The following is an 18,383-nucleotide window of genomic DNA, read 5'->3' as shown; positions in this document are numbered from 1 at the left end:
GTATTTGTAAGCTGCTTTGATATTTTGTATATTCGATATTTTTGGTACATAAATATTTTATGATGAGGAAGTGCTAAATTAATGTGTTGAGAGTGTGTTCCCCTATTTTATTTAACTAATTTCAGCAATTACGTGTCTTTAAGTATCTACAGCCATGCGACTATTTTTGGTTAAATTGTTGCCAATAAAAAAATATAACTCTTTAAATTTTTATACATTATGGTTTTATTAAAGTTCTGCATAATTTTCGTTAAACCAGCATTGTTGACATAAAAAAATAAATGCATATATACTTATATAAATGTAAAACAGATCACGCATACAATAAAATACTGTGAATCAATTCAATTTCGTACTCGGTATTTGATTCTCTACTACAAGTGCACAACACCATAGACCATACTATATACCTATATCCATCAAATTGTTCTGCAGAAAGTTTGTCAAAAAAAAAAAAAAATTGTAGCTACTTCAAGGAAAGCATTGTTGACATTAAAAAATCAATGCATATATACGTATATAAATGTAAAACAGATCACGCATACAATAAAATACTGTGAATCAATTCAATTTCGTACTCGGTATTTGATTCTCTACTACAAGTGCACAACACCATAGACCATACTATATACCTATATCCATCAAATTGTTCTGCAGAAAGTTTGTCAAAAAAAAAAAAAAATTGTAGCTACTTCAAGGAAAGCATATTATTTTTTAAAAAGTCAATGAGCTTTCTGTGTGTATTCTTTAAAAGTCAAGGAAAACATACTATATACAGAAAACAAAATCATAATATGAAGTATGAACTAAACTTTCACAACCTAATCCCATAACCTCTGTACCTGGACGTTGTCGTAGAGCTCAAACAACGGAACTGCGAGTACTCTCTCTCCGACAAGTGAACAACGTAAAGCTTTTTGCATTTCTGTAATGAACCTGGCAAACATCGGAAGAGAAATATTGACATTTACACCGATAATAGCAACAACCCAAACATATATAACCAGTAAAGGCTACAGATTTGAACAAATATGTTTGTTCCATTGCAACTTAACTACATGCTGAAACACAACTGGATACCAGAGAAGAACTCTACAAAAGTCATTATTTACACCCTTTACAAGATAACTTCTAAAACATGCCAGCTGTCTTTCGCTTCCTGCTGACGTGAAACCACTTTCTTATTCAAATTGTATGGTTTCAGGTCATGCACTCTTTCCGTATCATTATACAAATTCATCTTTCTTTATTTTCGGAATATTCAGAGGAAAATATCAAACGTATGTTATGATCCTACAAAGCCCATATTAGCTTTGTAAATCCGATATAAAGCTTATTGAGATATATATAAATGACTGTAAGCTAACATCTCACGTTGAAAGATAACTTGAACATGAAAAAAAGATGCAGTAGCTGAAATATGGTAACATACGTTGGTGACTGTAAGCTAACATATCCCATATTAGTGACTGTAAGCTAATTCATATTTATGCATACGTAAGTTATCTTGTATCTCCTATAAATTCACATATATCCCCATCTCTTTACGTTGGTTTCTTAGTGCACTTATTTGAATAACTTGTTCTCTGGGATGGATGGGTTTCCCTGCTTTCGTATCATTAGCTTGTATTTCAGCAGTGAAACAAAAGACTTGCAACGGTACATGTGTATAAAAAAAAAAATATAGGAGAGATACCTTGAGATGATCAGGCATGCGCTTAAACTTCTTTACAAGATCCTTCTCCAAGGGAGCTGCTCCGGAAACTTGAACTAAAAGTCTTCGCATCAGCTGGATCGCCACTTGATCTGCCGAGCCGAAATTAAGCAAAACAAGAACTCTACACAATGCCAAGATGTAGGACTTCACCATTAACAATCCACACTCTTGAAATCATAATGAGATCAATCAATCTAATTGAAACTCAATCAATAAGTCAGCCTAAAATCTCAATCAACCAAAAACCATGAATCACCAACTAAATCAATCCAAACAACCACGATTTCGGAATCCCCAAATCAGATGACAATTTCAAACCTTAGAAAACAATTAAAAAACCCCTAATTTACAAACCTAAAAGTCTGGAAGCTGATGACGAAGACAGAGGAATCGGGCGGCCGAGATTCTTCGGAAGCGTCGTTGCCAGCGAGGACAGAGCAGAGGTCAGCGACGGGGCGGAAGCGGCTTGGCAGAGGCGGACTCGGCGGAGGAGAAAGAGTCCTGTCAAGTCGCGCAGAGGACTCGGAAGCACGCGTCGAGTGAGCGCGAGGACAGAGAGACAACAGGCGATAGGGAGAGATGGCGGCGCCCGGTCGCGCAGTCGCGCAGTCGGCAGAGGCGCGCGCGCAGTCGGGGTCGGCGCTCGCGCGGGAGAGAGGAAGAGAGGACGAAGGAGAGGGAGCGGGTGAGAGAGAGGAAGAGGGGAAAAGGGTGGTGGCGACAGCTGTATCGAACAAGTGTGAAAACAAAATCAGAACAGCAAAAGCGTGAAAGAGATTTGGATTTCATATTGACTTACTCTCTATATCCGGAAGCTCTTGCGCAAGACATTTCTTAATTTATTTTTTGTTGATTTGGAATGTAAATGAGACAGTCCAGTGTGAGTGATGGAGAGACATTTACCATTCCCGACCATGAGTTTGTCACTGCCATTGTACTCAGTGTTCATGTGAAGCTTGTCCAGCTCAGCAGTCACGTGATTCGTTGCACCAGAATCAGCATACCACGCTGGATCAGCTACAGTTTCAGGACCAGCATAGAACGCTGCCTTGTTGAGTGGATTGTTGTTGTTGCTTGTTGCTGGTGCTGAGATAGGTCCTTGGAAGGACTCATCGAGTCTGTGCCAACACGCAATAGCCACGTGTCCTTGCTTACCACAGATCTGACAAGTAGGTCTTGAGTTTGAACCTCGACCACCAGTGAAACGTCCTCGACCACCTCTGCCCCTAGAGCGACCTCTACCATGAGTATCTGTGTAGTTCGCCATTGCTCCATTGTAGTTTGTTGAGACTGACTGAACATCAATCGTTGATTGTGAGGTGAGCTGGTCAATGCGCGTTTCTTGTGAGAGAGCCATAGCTAAGACCTCTTGGACGGTTATTCCAGACGATTCACCATCACATTGTTGCAGACGGTTGTTTACCAATGCAACAACAACATCATACTCAACAGGTAATCCCATGAGTAGTGCCAGGATCAGATCATCGTCGGAGATGTCACCACCAGCCAAGAAAATTGAGTCTACGATGGCTTCCATTTTGGCGAAGTAGTCACAGATCGAAAGACTTCCTTTCTTTGTTGCTTGGAGCTGAGTCTTCAGAGGAATTAACCTAGCCTTCGATCTGACAGCAAACCTCTGTTCCAGAGCAATCCACATTCCATGAGAAGAACGGATTCTTGTGACTGACCTGAGAATCGTGGTTGATAGAGACGAAATGAGCCAACTCAAGAGAAGCTGATCCTCTCTCAACCACTGGATATACTCTGGATTTGTTGATTTCGTGACATTTCCTTGCGGATCTGTGTGTTTGACGAATTCCTTGGGGTAGATCTTCGTTCCGAAGACAAATCCTTCAAGGTTGTGTCCAATTACTGCTGGTAAGACTTGGCTTCTCCAAACAGAGTAGTTTTCTTTGTCGAGCTTGACAGAGATTGCAGATGAGAGAGTAGGAGCGAAGTGTGGAGAGACTGATGATCTCGGGATCTCTGATGACGATGAGGAAATTCCGTCGAACGCCATTGATATATCTCTGATACCAAGTGAAGCTTTGGATAATCTCAGATCTAGGAGAATCCAATGCTCTAGAGAGAGAATCTTCTCTATGAGCCTTTTTGTGTATTTGTATTGCTTAACTGAATTAATTGAGTTACACGTATTTATATAAACCATAACTGTCTAGATACATTGTATTTATCTAACTATCTTCCTAACCGCCTAACCGTCTTGACCAGCGCCTTGACCAATGGGCGCTCAGCTGGCACGGCAGGTGAGCTGGCTGTGATCAGGTGTGGACCTCTTCAGGGTTGTTTCTATCAAATGTCGATCATAAGCATACCTTAGTACAGTTCCCGACGCGCGATGGCCCTTTCATCCTTAAAGTGACTAACAATATTGGACACTCAAAAGAACTAACTATTCCTATAGCATTTTAATTTTCCAAGTTTTAACATCTTTAAACTCGGTGATCTCGTCTTCTAGCTAGATCTACAAATCTCATTTACAAATCAAGTGAAGTGATTTATATTAGAGATGAAATGCAGTCGTTTCAGTCTCTGCTTTTGTTTTTATTTTATCTTGTGTATAGACACGTGTATAGCACGGATAGGCTAAATTAGTTATGTTAGTTGCTCCGTGTATATAAACACACACATTGTACATTTTCTGGTTAATGAGAATTTGCATACTCGATCTCACATTGAGTCGAGACCATTCTCTCCCAAACACTCTCTCAGTTTGATCTCAATATGGTATCAGAGCTCTAAATTCCGCCATTGTTAGAGCATTTTGGAGCTTCGTCTTTACCTGAACTCGAGTCATCGGCGATACTCTGTTTCTGGCACCAAGTGAATGGAGGAACAGAGCAACACTTCGATGGAGAATTTAGCGTTCGGAGCTTCACGAAGGTCAGTAATCGATGATCCACTGAGTGCATATTATCTGCATCATTCAGACAATCCAGGTACAGTTCTCGTATCTCAATTGCTGAATAGAGATAATTATGCGTCGTGGAATCGATCGATGTTGATTGCGCTGTCCGTGAAGAACAAGTTAGGGTTTGTTGATGGATCTATCGTGAAACCTGATGGATCTGATCCACACCTATTGAATTCATGGAGACGCAACAACCATATCGTGATCTCTTGGTTGTTGAACTCTGTTTCGAAGGAAATTTCATCGAACATTTTGTTCGGAGAATCAGCTGCGGAGATCTGGAATGATCTGAACGAGAGGTTTCAGCAATCCAATGGACCGCGCATTTTCCAGTTGAAACGAGAACTCACAAACCTAACTCAAGATCAGCGATCGGTTGGGATGTACTTCACAAGGTTGAAAGCAATTTGGGAGGAGTTGAACAATTTTCGACCAAATTGTACTTGTGGAACGTGTAAATGTGGAGGTGTGAAGAAACTTAATGAGTTCTTCCAAAATGAGTATGTGATGAGCTTCCTTATGGGACTCAATGACTCGTTCTTAGCAGTGAGGAGTCAAGTGCTACTCATGGATCCTATTCCTGCAATCAACAAGGTGTTTGCATTAATTACACAAGAGGAGAAACAGCGAAGTGTTGGAAACGAGCATGGCAACATGGAACAAACCAGTACTGTGGCGATGGCAGTGAAAGATGACTTGCAGAAGAAGCCATACAAAAAGGACAAGGAGAAACCGACGTGTGCTCATTGCAAGATCCCAGGCCACACTGCTGACAAGTGCTACAAACTCCATGGCTATCCCCCGGGGAGCAGGAAGCCGAAGAGTCAGGTCAACTGTGCTGAGGCCAAAGATCAGGCAGTCAAGCATGAGGATCAAGACCAGCTGACAACAACTCAGTTGTATGAGCAGTGCAACCAGTTGATGGCGATGCTCTCCAGTCACATGAACACCTCCAAGCCTAGCTCATCCAATTCAGATGTCAATCAGACTACCTATGTCACAGGTGCCTGTTACTATGCCAACTCTTGTGATTACTTGTCAAACACACATACAGTATGGCTTTTAGATTCTGGAGCTTCCAAGCACATATGTGCTCATAGCTCTCAGTTCATAAGCCTCAAGCCCATCAGTGGTGCTACTGTTACACTACCCAACCATACTGTCATACCAGTTCATTTGTTTGGAGATGTCAGACTCAACAATAATCTGGTTTTGAGAAGTATGTTGTATGTTCCTGGATTCAAGTTCAACTTACTGTCAGTTGGAGCTATCACTGAGCAGTCTGGTGTTGAAGTTACATTTACAGATGTTGATTTCGTCAAGCCTCCTCCTTCTTCTCGAAGTATGGAGGATTTGTGCGACAAATGGTCTGAGATGGGCATCGGAGAGGAAGAGGACGGGGATGTGTTAGTCATTGAAGAGGAGGAACTTGCGAGCACGGCGGTCGATCTCTCTGACTGCCTTCTCGGGAGGCTGCTCCGGCAAAAAGCCTTCAATCGAGGTGCGCTTAAGTCGGTCATGGCCACGATTTGGAGGACGAGTGGAAAGCTTGAAATCAGCGATCACCGGGATGGAATCCTCTGCTTCCGGTTCGGGAACAGGGCCGATAAGAGGCGGGTCTGGGAATTGGGGCCATGGACGTTTGACAAATCCCTCCTAGTTTTGAATGACCCTGAGATTGAAAAGGACAAAGATGATGAATTCCGACATGTGGATTTCTGGGTTCAGATTCACGGAATCCCTCTCAAGTTTCGGTCGGCAAGAATGGGTGAGCTTGTCGGAGGACGAATAGGACGGGTTACCAAAGTTGACAAGGATAAGGAGGGTAGAATCAGTGGGGATTTCATTCGGGTCCGTGTCGCAGTGGACATAGGAAAACCTCTGATGAAGGGAACATTTCTAAAGCTTGGGACGGAGGAGGGGAAGGCCTGGGTGACTTTCCGATACGAAAAACTCGGAGACTTTTGTTTCGTGTGTGGAAGGCTCGGGCACTGTGGCTTTGACTGTCATGAGAAGGAGGAGCTGGGTGTGGGGGGAACCCTAAGTATGGAGCTGGGCTGAGAGGACAGCCCCCTCACAAATCTAACGGTGGTACTTGGAGGTTTAACGGTGTGGGACCTAACCGGGAACCTGGTTGGGCTGGGCCGGAGTCCTGTTTTGCGAAAACTCACCGGGACTCGTCAAAAGCTTTGCAAGAGGAGTCGGGGGAGAGAGGCGAGAAACAGAGGCGTGGGAAGGAAAAACAATCGCCGCCGATGGAGACAGAGACCGGCCCGACCGCGACTCTGACCAAGCCACCGACAAGGGAAGATGAGCCGACGAAGGATAAAGAGATCAATCCGGGAGGGCCGCCGAGTGAAGCCATGGATACCGAGATGCCGACTGAGGAGAACCACCACGACAACCCTGGTCCGACGACGGTTAGGGCTGACGCGCGTGGATCTCAAACGAGGAGCGAAGTCAATCCCTCGGCCACCGGGTCTCATTGCCAGTCTGGGGTAGGCAAAACTTACCCTAAAAAAAAGGAGGAGGGTTTTGGGGCCGTTTCGGGGAGAGGAAGTGACAACGGCTCTTTGGAGCAGGTTACTAGTTCTGGTAAAGAGAAAGCTACAGAGAGCATGAATTCTGGGGCAGTTGGTGAAGGATTTATCAATCCCGCTGAGGACCTAGTGGGTATTTCGAGTGAGCTGGGACCCACTGTCCTTGGGGCAGAGGAGGATTTGGTCAAAGATGGAGGGGAAGACCTTGTTGGGCCTACCAGAATTTTTAAGCCCAACAGCTTGGAAGGCCTTGCCCATGACTTGGCTGGGAAACTTGCTGGGCCTCTTCGGCAACGCTCCAAAGGCCAGTCTGGGCCCCTTTTTCAACCGGGCCTGGACCCCTTTGGGGCTCTTCAGCACAAGGGCCAGGACCCCCCTGGGAGTTTCACTGCCAAGAGAACGCCCTGCGACACCAGGAAAAGGCCACTTGGGTGCAAACCGGGTCTAGGACGGGATGTGGGAGCCGAGACAAAAGCGGGGGCTGTCGGCGACAATGAAGGTGGGTCGGGGAAGAGGAAATCGAGCGAGAGGGTCAGAATTGGGAACGTCAAGAAGATGGCACGCATGTTTGAAGCCGGCGGAGGTGAGACCAATGAGGGAGGCTACACCGACGGGAAGAAGGCGAGCCCTTCTTCCACTCGTCGGGTGATCCAGTGGGAGATGGTAGCTGACACGGGCCCCGGGTCCGATGGTGAGAGTGGGCAAGGGAGAGTGTTGAGATCCACGCTCGACACTCAGGTAAGTCCATCTATCTCCCCTCATTCTCTTGCGCTTCAGTTTGATATAGGACATAGAGACTTACTTTCTGCCACACATGACCTAGGGAGGAGAGACTTATTTTCTGTTACTCGCACTTTGGAAGTTTCTAGTCCGTTAGATTCGACCTTAGTTGTTACTGATGAGAGAGCGGCGCCCCTCGAGAGCGAGGGCCGCCGAACGCGATGATAGGGGTTATCTGGAACGTCCAGGGGTTAGGCAACCCCGGGACGAGGTCAGCCCTCCTCGCCCACGTTCGTGATCATAGTCCCGATTTTATCTTTCTGTCGGAGACTAGACTACGGAGTGAGGGGGCTGAAAGAGTGAGAGTGTTGCTGGGTTTTGATGGTTGTATGACGGTGGACTGTCTTGGTAGGAGTGGAGGCTTGATGTTACTTTGGAAAGAGCCTGTGAGATTCCTACTCGGGACGTTTTCGAGATATCACATCGAGGGAGATTTGGTTAACGAGTTAGGCGAGAGTTGGAGATTTGCGGGGATCTACGGTGATCCAGTGAGCGCTCAGAGGAGACATACTTGGGAGCTTCTTCGTCGCCTCTGGAATTCTTACACGGGTCCTTGGTTAGTTGGGGGCGACATGAACGAAGTCGCCTCCAACTCTGAGATTAGAGGAGGTAGAGATAGAGGTCCCGGCCAGTTGTATTCTTTCAGAGAGATGATTTCGGATTGCGACATCCATGACTTAGGCTTTGAGGGAGACCCCTTCACCTGGCGCAGAGGAAGTATATAGGAGCGCTTGGATAGATGCCTCGCGAGTCACGAGTGGAGCGATCTCTTCCCTTCGGCCACTGTTCGACACTTGAGGTTCTGGAGTTCGGATCATAGACCATTTCTTCTGCTTACAGCGGGTCTCAGAGATCGCCGGCGGAGCAGGAGGCCGAGGCGTTTCTTCTTTGGGGAGTCTTGGATAGGTGAGCCTGAGTGCGACGAGCGGATCCGTAGAGCTTGGGAGATGGGCCAGAGTGGTGATCAGAGTCCGAGCTTAGCTGATGCGATCTGTCAGTGCAGACAGAGTCTCTCCCGCTGGGGCGGAGAGAGGAACAGAGAGATCAGAGACAGGATTGAGAAGCAGAAGAAGATCGTTGAGCTTGCGGATCTTTCGGGCCCGAACTTCTGTATGGAGTCCTTCAGACGGGAGGAGAGACAGCTTGACGCCTTAGTTCAGAAGGAGGAGCAGTACTGGAGACAGAGGAGCAGAGTGTCCTGGATGCGGTGCGGGGATAAGAACACGAAGCTTTTTCACCGCAAGGCTTCTGCTAGGAGGAACAGGAACGCTATCAGAGGACTGGAGGACGATCACGGGGATTGGCACAGTGGAGACACTGAGATAGAGAGGATCGTCTCCGGTTACTTTGGTGACATTTTCTCTTCCACGAGGCCTTCTTCGCAGAGTATCGAGTTAGTTTCTGCGGACGTACAGCCTAGGATCTCAGAGGCTTTGAACGCCGAGTTGGAGCGCCCTTTTGAGCCATGGGAGGTGAAAAAGGCGCTTTTCTCGATGGATGCGATCAAGGCCCCGGGAAGTGACGGCTTTCCCGCGATTTTTTACCAGAGATATTGGGACGTAGTAGGCGAATCGGTCTTGAAGACCTGCCTTGGGATTCTTAACGACGGGGACGAGGTGGCCACCATTAATGATACTGTGGTCACCCTTATCCCCAAAGTCGAGGACCCGAGTCGATTAGCCTGTGCAACGTGATCTATAAGATAGTGGCCAAGTGCTTGGTCAACCGTCTTAAGACTACTATGCACGTCGCTATTTCTGAGTCCCAGAGTGCTTTCGTTGGTGGTAGACTGATCTTCGATAATGTCATGGTTGGTTTCGAGGCTCTCCACACGATGAAGCGGAAACGCTTCGGTAATGGAAAGTGTGCGTCTCTCAAGCTCGACATGGCGAAGGCTTTCGACAGGGTTGAGTGGGTCTACCTGGAGTCGATGATGCTGAGATTGGGATACAGCACGCGTTGGGTGCACCTTATCATGAGATGCGTTACCTCAGTCAGATTTGCTTTCAACATCAACGGCTCCATTCGAGGCAGTGTGACTCCTTTCAGAGGCCTCCGCCAGGGGGACCCTCTCTCTCCTTTCCTCTTCCTCTTCTGCTCTGAGGGTCTCTCGAGCCTCTTTCGAGCGAGTGAGGATTCCGGAGCGATTTTAGGAGTCCGGTTCCGGGATGTCCATGTGTCTCACCTTCTCTTTGCGGATGATAGCTTGGTTTTTTTCCGAGCGACTCTTGACGAGTGTGAGAGGGTTACTGACATTCTTCGAACTTATTCTATGGCCTCGGGCCAGATGGTGAACTTTCAGAAGTCCGATGTTTGTTTCGGTACGGAGGTTAGCGATGAGGAGGGTGAGGTGTTGGCTCAGATCCTAGGTGTCAGGAAGAGAGACTGCCATAAGCAATACCTGGGTCTTCCCGCGTTCACGGGTCGGCGGAAGGCGAAGCTTTTTGGATTTGTGAGAGACCGTGTTTGGGCTAAGATTAAGAGTTGGAATGGCCTCTCCCTCTCGCAGGCTGGTAGAGAGGTCCTCATTAAATCCGTCCTTCAGTCGATCCCCAGTTACGTGGCCTCGTGCCACAAGATCCCGCTGCGTTTGATTAGAGACATCCACTCGGCGATCGCCAGATTCTGGTGGGGGGGTGGAACGGCGACGAAGAAGATCCACTGGTGCAAGTGGGAGGACCTCACGCGACACAAGTCAGAGGGCGGGATGGGCTTCAGAGATCTGGAGAAGTCCAACCAGGCCCTTTTGGCTAAGAGTGTCTGGAGACTTCTCAGGAGACCGGATAGTCTGGTAGGTCGAGTCTATAGTCAGAGCTACTTCCCCGATGGTGATATTATGACAGCTCTCCCTGGCTCGTGCAGCTCTTCCATTTGGCGCAGTCTTCTCTGGGGACGTGAGATCATTCAGTCCGGTTCGAGATAGCGGATCGGGGACGGGGAGTCTGTGTTGGTCATGGGCGACGGTTGGGTTCCGAGGGACAGACCGGCCACCTGGATTGACCCCCATTGGATTCCCCCCGATATGCGGGTAGCTGAGCTTATGAGACCCGACGGTAGCTGGGACGTTGATCTTATCACAGCGATGTTCGGTGAGGAGGACGCTGCGGCGATCCTGAGCATTCCGTGTGGGGGCGAGGGCACTCCTGACGTGCGTCGCTGGCATTTCACTGAGAACGGAGAGTACTCCGTCAAGAGCGGCTTCCGTGTTGCGATGGAGAGAGCCAGTACTCCGGTCGCCAGCTCTTCAGATCCGACGGTGATGGAGAAGTGGTGGACGAAGTTCTGGCAGCTGAGAGTCCCTCCTAAGGTGAAACTCTTCTGTTGGCGAGTCTGTTTAGGCCAGATCCCGGCCAGAGCAGTCTTAGCCAAAAAGAGGATCACCTCTGACGACAGCTGCCCTGTCTGTCAGGAGGCGAGAGAGACTGTTTTCCACGCGTTTTTGGGTTGCAGGTGGAGCAGGAGAGTCTGGAAAGAGGTGGGCTTCGGCCATATTCTTCCGCCTTTTAGAGACAGCGATGTTTTCGACGCTATCCTCAGAGCGATGGAGACCCTTGAGGTTCGTTTCCATGAGCTTTTCATTACCATTATTTGGGAACTTTGGAACCACAGGAACAATGTCTTGGCCGGGAGATCAGCTTGGAGCCAGCCACAGCTAGTCCAGTGGACGGCGAGCTTCCTCGAGGAGTACAGAGCGGCTATGGTTGGGGAGTCTCCGACGAACACGAGGGTGACTACGACCCCCAGATGGACCCCCCTACGGACGGGACCCTCTCGATTAACGTCGACACGGCACTCGCTCGCGACCGTGGAGGCTTCGGTGTCGGTTGTATTGTTCGAGACCACACCGGAGAGGTGATCGCCTCGCAGACGCTTTTCCTGGCTAGGGGGTTCTCCCCCCAGCTTGCGGAAGCGTATGCTGTCCTCCAGGGCATAGAGCTAGTTCACAGCGTCGGTGGCAGGAGAGCAGAGATCCAGTCTGACTGCTTGGGGGTGGTGAGGATGATTGATGAGGGCGTGACGCCTGCGACAGAGCTTGGGACGATCTTGCTCCGCATCTCCAGAGAGGCGAGGGAGCTTGAGGTTTTTCGCATTATGCATATTTCTCGTCTTTGTAATGTTGCTGCGCATAATCTAGCGCGTTATGCGGTTAACCATCACTCGTCCTCGACCTGGCTGGGTTTAGTCCTGCCTTGTTCGGATGAGGCCATTAGGGCCGATGATCGCGAGTTGAGGTCCCGCATGGTCTCCTAGGGCCCTGTTTGTTTTGAGCTTCCTTTTCCTTTTCCGTTGGTTTCTGTTTATCTCCTATCTTTGAAACCACGGTTTTCCTCCGCCATACGTGAGGGCTTTTATGAATTTTCGTGGCTCCGACCACGTTTCCTCAAAAAAAAAAAAATATAACAGACGTCAAAGGTGCCATGGCTGATAACCAAAAGAATTTAGGGTATGCTTGGTTGGTGACTTTTTAAGGGAATGGAATGGAATGGATTCCTTAAATTTATTATTCTTTTATTTGATTCATTTTTAAATGAGGTAATCATCATTATACGGAATGATCATTGCATTAATTTGATTCTTTATAAATTGGGATGAATGAACCATTCCACCGTGTAATGAAATATTCTTCCCAAACTGACCTTTTATATCATTTAATATATATTTATATTTGTAATCTAAAACTAAAACGAGCGCCTTCTCGTAGAGCACGACGGAGACGATCATTCCCAGGGCGGCGACAGTGAAGATTGACGCCGGAGGGATCTCGAAGGCGCCGTCGACAGCCGAGCCACCGCAAATGGTAACTTTGATATGGGAGGTTGTGAAGGTCTTTGACGAGACATTCGGCACCACCCGCCTTCGCCGCCGTTCTCTTGCCGGAGAAGATGCGACGCCGACGATGAAGACGACGGAGACGAGTAGTCTAGAGTAGGTTCATAGATGAACGCAAAGCGATTTCAACATATTTTCATTTTTTTCTTTTATCGATTGTTTTGTCGAGTTTGTGTATGGAAATTGTTAGGCATGGGAGATTAACCAGTAAAGATCCAAAAAAATTGAAATTGGTTTTGCCTGCACAACACCCAATGAAAGGGAAAAAAAAATCGGGCCCTCAGATTATTCTCCTAAATAGACAATGGATTTGAAGTTTTATTGAGAAATATGGTTTAAAGTCCATTTTAGTTCATCTTGTTTTACTGTATCAGTCCATGCTGAGAAGAAGACGAAGTGGTAGTGATAAAAAAGAGAAAGTTGGTAAAGTTATGAAAATGGTAATATGGTAAATTTTACTTTCCATTCTTTTGGAGTTAATATTACAAACCAAACAAAAAATTATAATACCATTCCATTGTCATTGCCATTATCATTCCCATTGCCATTAACATTCCATTTTTTATTTTAAACCAAACATGCCCGGCCTTCTAAAAAAAAAACAATATTGAAACACTTAATAAAATAGGTATAAAATAACACATATCAAATAGCCACATTTGTTTGGTGCTGATTAATTATTAATTTCCGTTCAAACAGCAGATTGCGTAAAATCACATTTTGAAACAACGTGCAAATTGCAAAGATGCAATGCAAATGTGGGAACCACAGCCACAGGTCCATAAATGATAAATCATAGCGAAAAGAAACAGTGGAATTATTGGTGAGGACCTACAAAAACATAAATTTCTTTCATACAAAAAATGTTAGCGCTGCTAATCAATAATTGTAGATAATCAGTCCAGTTATGCATCTGTAAGGTTCACAATGTTGTAAGGAGTAATTATGTGTGTGCGATAATGAGTCCAGTTAGGTGCGTGCGACATTATATGTATAAATTCATTACAGAATTAAAACTACAGCGTTGCTCTTAGATAAAGTGACGCCAAAAGTCTGTTTTCACATCATGATCAGTGTCTTTGAGTGGTGGTTTACACCAGACATAATTACCAATGGTCTTGTATTTTTTATTTCTATTTGATTGTTTGTTAGTTTATCACTTTGAATAAAAGATTAGAACTGCTTAAAAACGATCAGCTGGTCAACAAATTGTTTCATTCATAGTTGAACAACTATTTTACACCCGTTTAGTAATTTCAGAGGATTACTAGCAAATAACTAGTTTTCCATATGTTAACAAATATTTTATTTACTGTTTCCGAAAGAATCAATTAGCATATTAATTTATACGCACACCATTAATTTATTTTTATACGCACACCATTAATTTATTTCAAGTGATTGTTTCATCATTAAAATAAATAAATTAGGCTTTTTATACGCACACCATTAATTTCTTGGGCAACTACCAAGACTAGACAGATAGATGCTTTGGATTTTTTTGTGAGTGCATAGAGATAAAGTGAAATACGCACACCATTAATTTCTTGGGCAACTACCAAGACTAGACAGATAAAGTGATATGGTAGATAAGAAATGAGTGCAGAGATGCTTTGGATTTTTTTGTGAGTGCATAGAGATAAAGTGAAATATTTGTCGCACACCATTAATTTCTTGGGCAAGTTGCAATGGTGTCAGTATTGGAAGGTTAGAGAGAATGAGAGTTTAGAGGGCCAATCTCAATCACTTATTAAAGAAACGCTATTAATAAAAACAACAGCTTTCGATTTATATAAAGTTATTTAACCCTTGCGTAGTTGCGGGTAAGTGAAAAAAAAATAGAGTTATGCTATTTAAAAAAATATTAGCTTATGAATATAATAATAATAAATTTTATGATATTTACATAACCAAAATTTAATATATATAATATTTGAGTAATGCATGCATAGAGAGATTAGAGACATAATATGCCTCTCAAGACTTTGTCATGAAGACCCAATCCCAAATTATTTTGTTTTCCTAAAATAAATAAATAAAATTAAACAGGAACGTATATAAATTATAGCGGGTACGAGTAACGAAATCGGTGTACCCGACTTTACTCGTACCCGTTGCCATCCTATTTGCAGTTTGTGTTTGCATTCATTTCCAACTCATTGAAACAGTTTCCAACATTACTGTCGTAGCACAGTCCTACTATGCTAATGCTATTGCTAGCTAGTCCATATGAGACCAACTCAAACAATGCTGCTATTTTTATTTTTTTATTGTGGTATTAATTTGTCTTTTAAGCTGATCTCTCTTAATGATACATATTTATTGATCCCCAGCTACCTATTTTACATCTATAGCTGTTTCCTTTCTACCTATATCTATCTGCACCTCTCATATCTATCTCTCTCTCTCTCCACAGATCGTCGTCTGTTTGGACAGTTATCGTTGTACACTACCGACGTGCAAAGCATTTTTAATAGCCATAAATATTGTATTAATATTTCTTCTCCAATAATAATATACTCTTACAGTTTTAACGAAGAAAAAAAAAGAACTATTATATATATTACAGATGTCTATACTGTCGGCTCAGATTGGTTTTTATTATTAACATTATCATTATGCAACTCTTTTTTTTCTTTTTTTTTAAAAGGGGGAATGCATCTGGTTGGTTATTAACTTATTACTATCATAATTAAATCTAATTAAATCAGATAAATGACAGACATGCCACATGAGAAGAGACAAAAGAGAGGTAAAGCATGCTAGAACCCCCAAGTTTAAAACGTGCGTGGTGACTTTTACCTTCATTTTTTTTATCACTCATACAATTTAATCGGTAAAAATTTCTATGTACTAATAAATTAATTTAAGGGCTCTCTTCAGATATAAAGTCATATGTAAATTTAAGTTTTGTCATATCTCCAAATTTTTATGGTATAGTTATTGTTATGCCGTCCTTTTCTTATGGTAAAAACGACGCCTCAATTGCAAAAACGACGTTACAATATAGAAGGACAATTTAGTCAAATGCTAAAAATACGCATGACTAAAAACAAGCGACAAGCGAATTTTCAACAAGCGACAAACGAATTTTCAACAAGCGACAAGCGAATTTTCAACAAGAGACAAGCGACAAGCGAATTTTCAACAAGCGGCATGTTTTCCCTATAAATAGCTCACTCACACAAATCAAAAGGAATAGAGAATCCTTTGAACTCAAAATTCTCTCAACCCCAGAATTCTCTCAGCCAAATACTCTCCCAACTTCAAAATTATCCCGGATCATAAACAAAAACCGAGAGCCACCTCTCGGCGGGAGGAAAAAAAAACAAAAATCCAAGAATCCATTCACATAGCAAACACACTCGCCCTGAACTACGTCATGACCTGATCCCACAAAGCGGGTGCGTAGGCAGCTCACGAAGAGCACGGTCACACCCCCCAGGATCGACCTCCAGCCAGGTTCGACCTCCAGGCGAGCTCGACCCCCCAGGCGAGCTCAACCTCCAGGCAGGCCCGACCTCCAGCCAGGGTCGACCTCCAGGCGAGCTCGACCCCCCAGGCAATCTCAACCCCCAGGCAGGCTCGACCTCCAGCCAGGGTCGACCTCCAGGAGAGCTCGACCCCTCAGGCGAGCTCAACCTCCAGGCAGGCCCGATCTCTAGCCAGGGTCGACCTCCAGGCGAGCTCGACCCCCCAGGCGAGCTCAACCTCCAGGCAGGCTCGACCTCCAGCCAGGGTCGACCTCCAGGCCAGGCTCGGCCTCCAGGCGAGCTCAACCCCCCAGACGAGCTCAACCCCCAGGCCAGGCTCGACCTCCAGGCGAGCTCGACCTCCAGCCAGGGTCGACCTCCAGGCCAGACTCGACCTCCAGCCAGGGTCGACCTCCAGGCCAGACTCGACCTCCAAGCGAGCTCGACCTCCAGCCAGGGTCGACCTCCAGGCCAGGCTCAACCTCCAGGCGAGCTCGACCCCCCATGCGAGCTCAACCTCCAGGCAGGCTCGACCTCCAGCCAGGGTCGACCTCTAGGCCAGGCTCGACTTCCAGGCGAGCTCGACCTCCAGGCAGGTTCGACCTCCAGGCAGGCTCAACCTCTAGGCCAGGAATCAAAGACGAAGAACGCATTCCCGACGAAGAAGAAGGCAAAGCATTATTTCCCTCTTTGCGATTCTAAGATCCTCTGAAGCTCTTGGACGCTTTGGGCTTTGTCCCAAACTTCCTTGAGCCCTTTGGACTCTCGAAAAGTAATTTGGGCCGATCCAATACTAGGCACGTGACTATTGCAGGCCCACCACGTGTCCTCAAATGTTAAAACCAAAAAACGGCTTAACATTTTGGCGCTAGAAGGAGTGGGACTCGAAAACAACCACGAGTTCTCCACCGGCAAATCCACCTCCCTTCACGGGACCATCACAAGCCTCCCTGGTAGACCTTCTCTTTTCAAAACCAGAAGAATCCTCCACCGAAAGTCTCAAGACCGGAGGACTAATCCGCCAAATCATCATAACCGGAAGATTCCTCCGGCAAAAATCTCCTGCAAAATGTCCAACCGCGTCGCCGCTTCTGGGAGCAACGCCCCTCAACAGGCGGAGAGCGTAGCACTTCACACACGGGCCCGAACTCAGGCTAGGCACGGTCAAGAAACCTCGCCACCAAGCGTCGTCCCGGCAGCAGGCACCGCGCCTCTGCCACACCCAAATACCACCGGCGTTAGAAATCCCGCCCTCGACACTGTCTTCGTCGAACGAGACAGTCGCATGGAGCGCCTCGAGAACAGTCTTTTCCTGCTAGCAAGCGAGTTCGCTAGAGATCGAGAGGAGAGGGTCATGACTTTACATGCCCATGCAAGAGAAGGACGCCCGCAAAACGCTAACTCTGGGAGTGAAAGGCGCGAACAAGGGCAAACACTAAATGCGAACATCGAAGGCAGACAAGACGACGACCCTGACCCAAGTATTCGAGACATCGACCGCCACCACTAGGCAGAACGAAGAACCGCTCGGGGGCTAGATCAACATGGACCGCAGAACTTAGGCACCGACCCACAACGCGTCAGTATCCCCCAGGCCGCCCGCTCCGTCGTAGGAACCGGAGCCGAATCACGAAGGTCTGCTCTCGATAGATTGGGCCGCGACGTACGGGGTCGCCAGGACGCTTAGTGCCCAACGTGGATCTACGACGTCACCTCAACGCTCGATGGGAGATCCCGGGGCGCCAAGCCGTCCCCGAAACAGGCGAACCACAAGAAGTCGCCCCTCCAATTACGGCAACGCCGCCAGCAGCACATATCACTCTGATCGATCAAGCATCGAATGAAAGAGAACGTACCACCAGATTTGCGCCTACCACCATACATGCCGGAAATAATGAAGTAACTAACATGTTCCACGTGTTGAGAGAGGAAATCCGAGAGTTGCAGGCAGCACATACAAGAACCCCCTTGGTGAGAAGCATGATCGAGGGCGTGGTTTCGCCATTCGCGGCACACGTGCTCGCTAACGACACCGGGGGGAGCTTCCGTCCGCCCACCATGCCGCTCTATGACGGAAGCACATACCCTCTTTACCACATCCACCAGTACCA

This window comes from Urtica dioica, chromosome 8, assembly GCF_054948205.1.
Source record: "Urtica dioica subsp. dioica isolate 48M chromosome 8, U.dioica_male_clone48M_v1_H2, whole genome shotgun sequence".
NCBI lineage: Eukaryota > Viridiplantae > Streptophyta > Magnoliopsida > Rosales > Urticaceae > Urtica > Urtica dioica.
The sequence above is the reverse complement of the archived record's forward strand: the minus strand, read 5'-3'. Positions refer to the sequence as shown.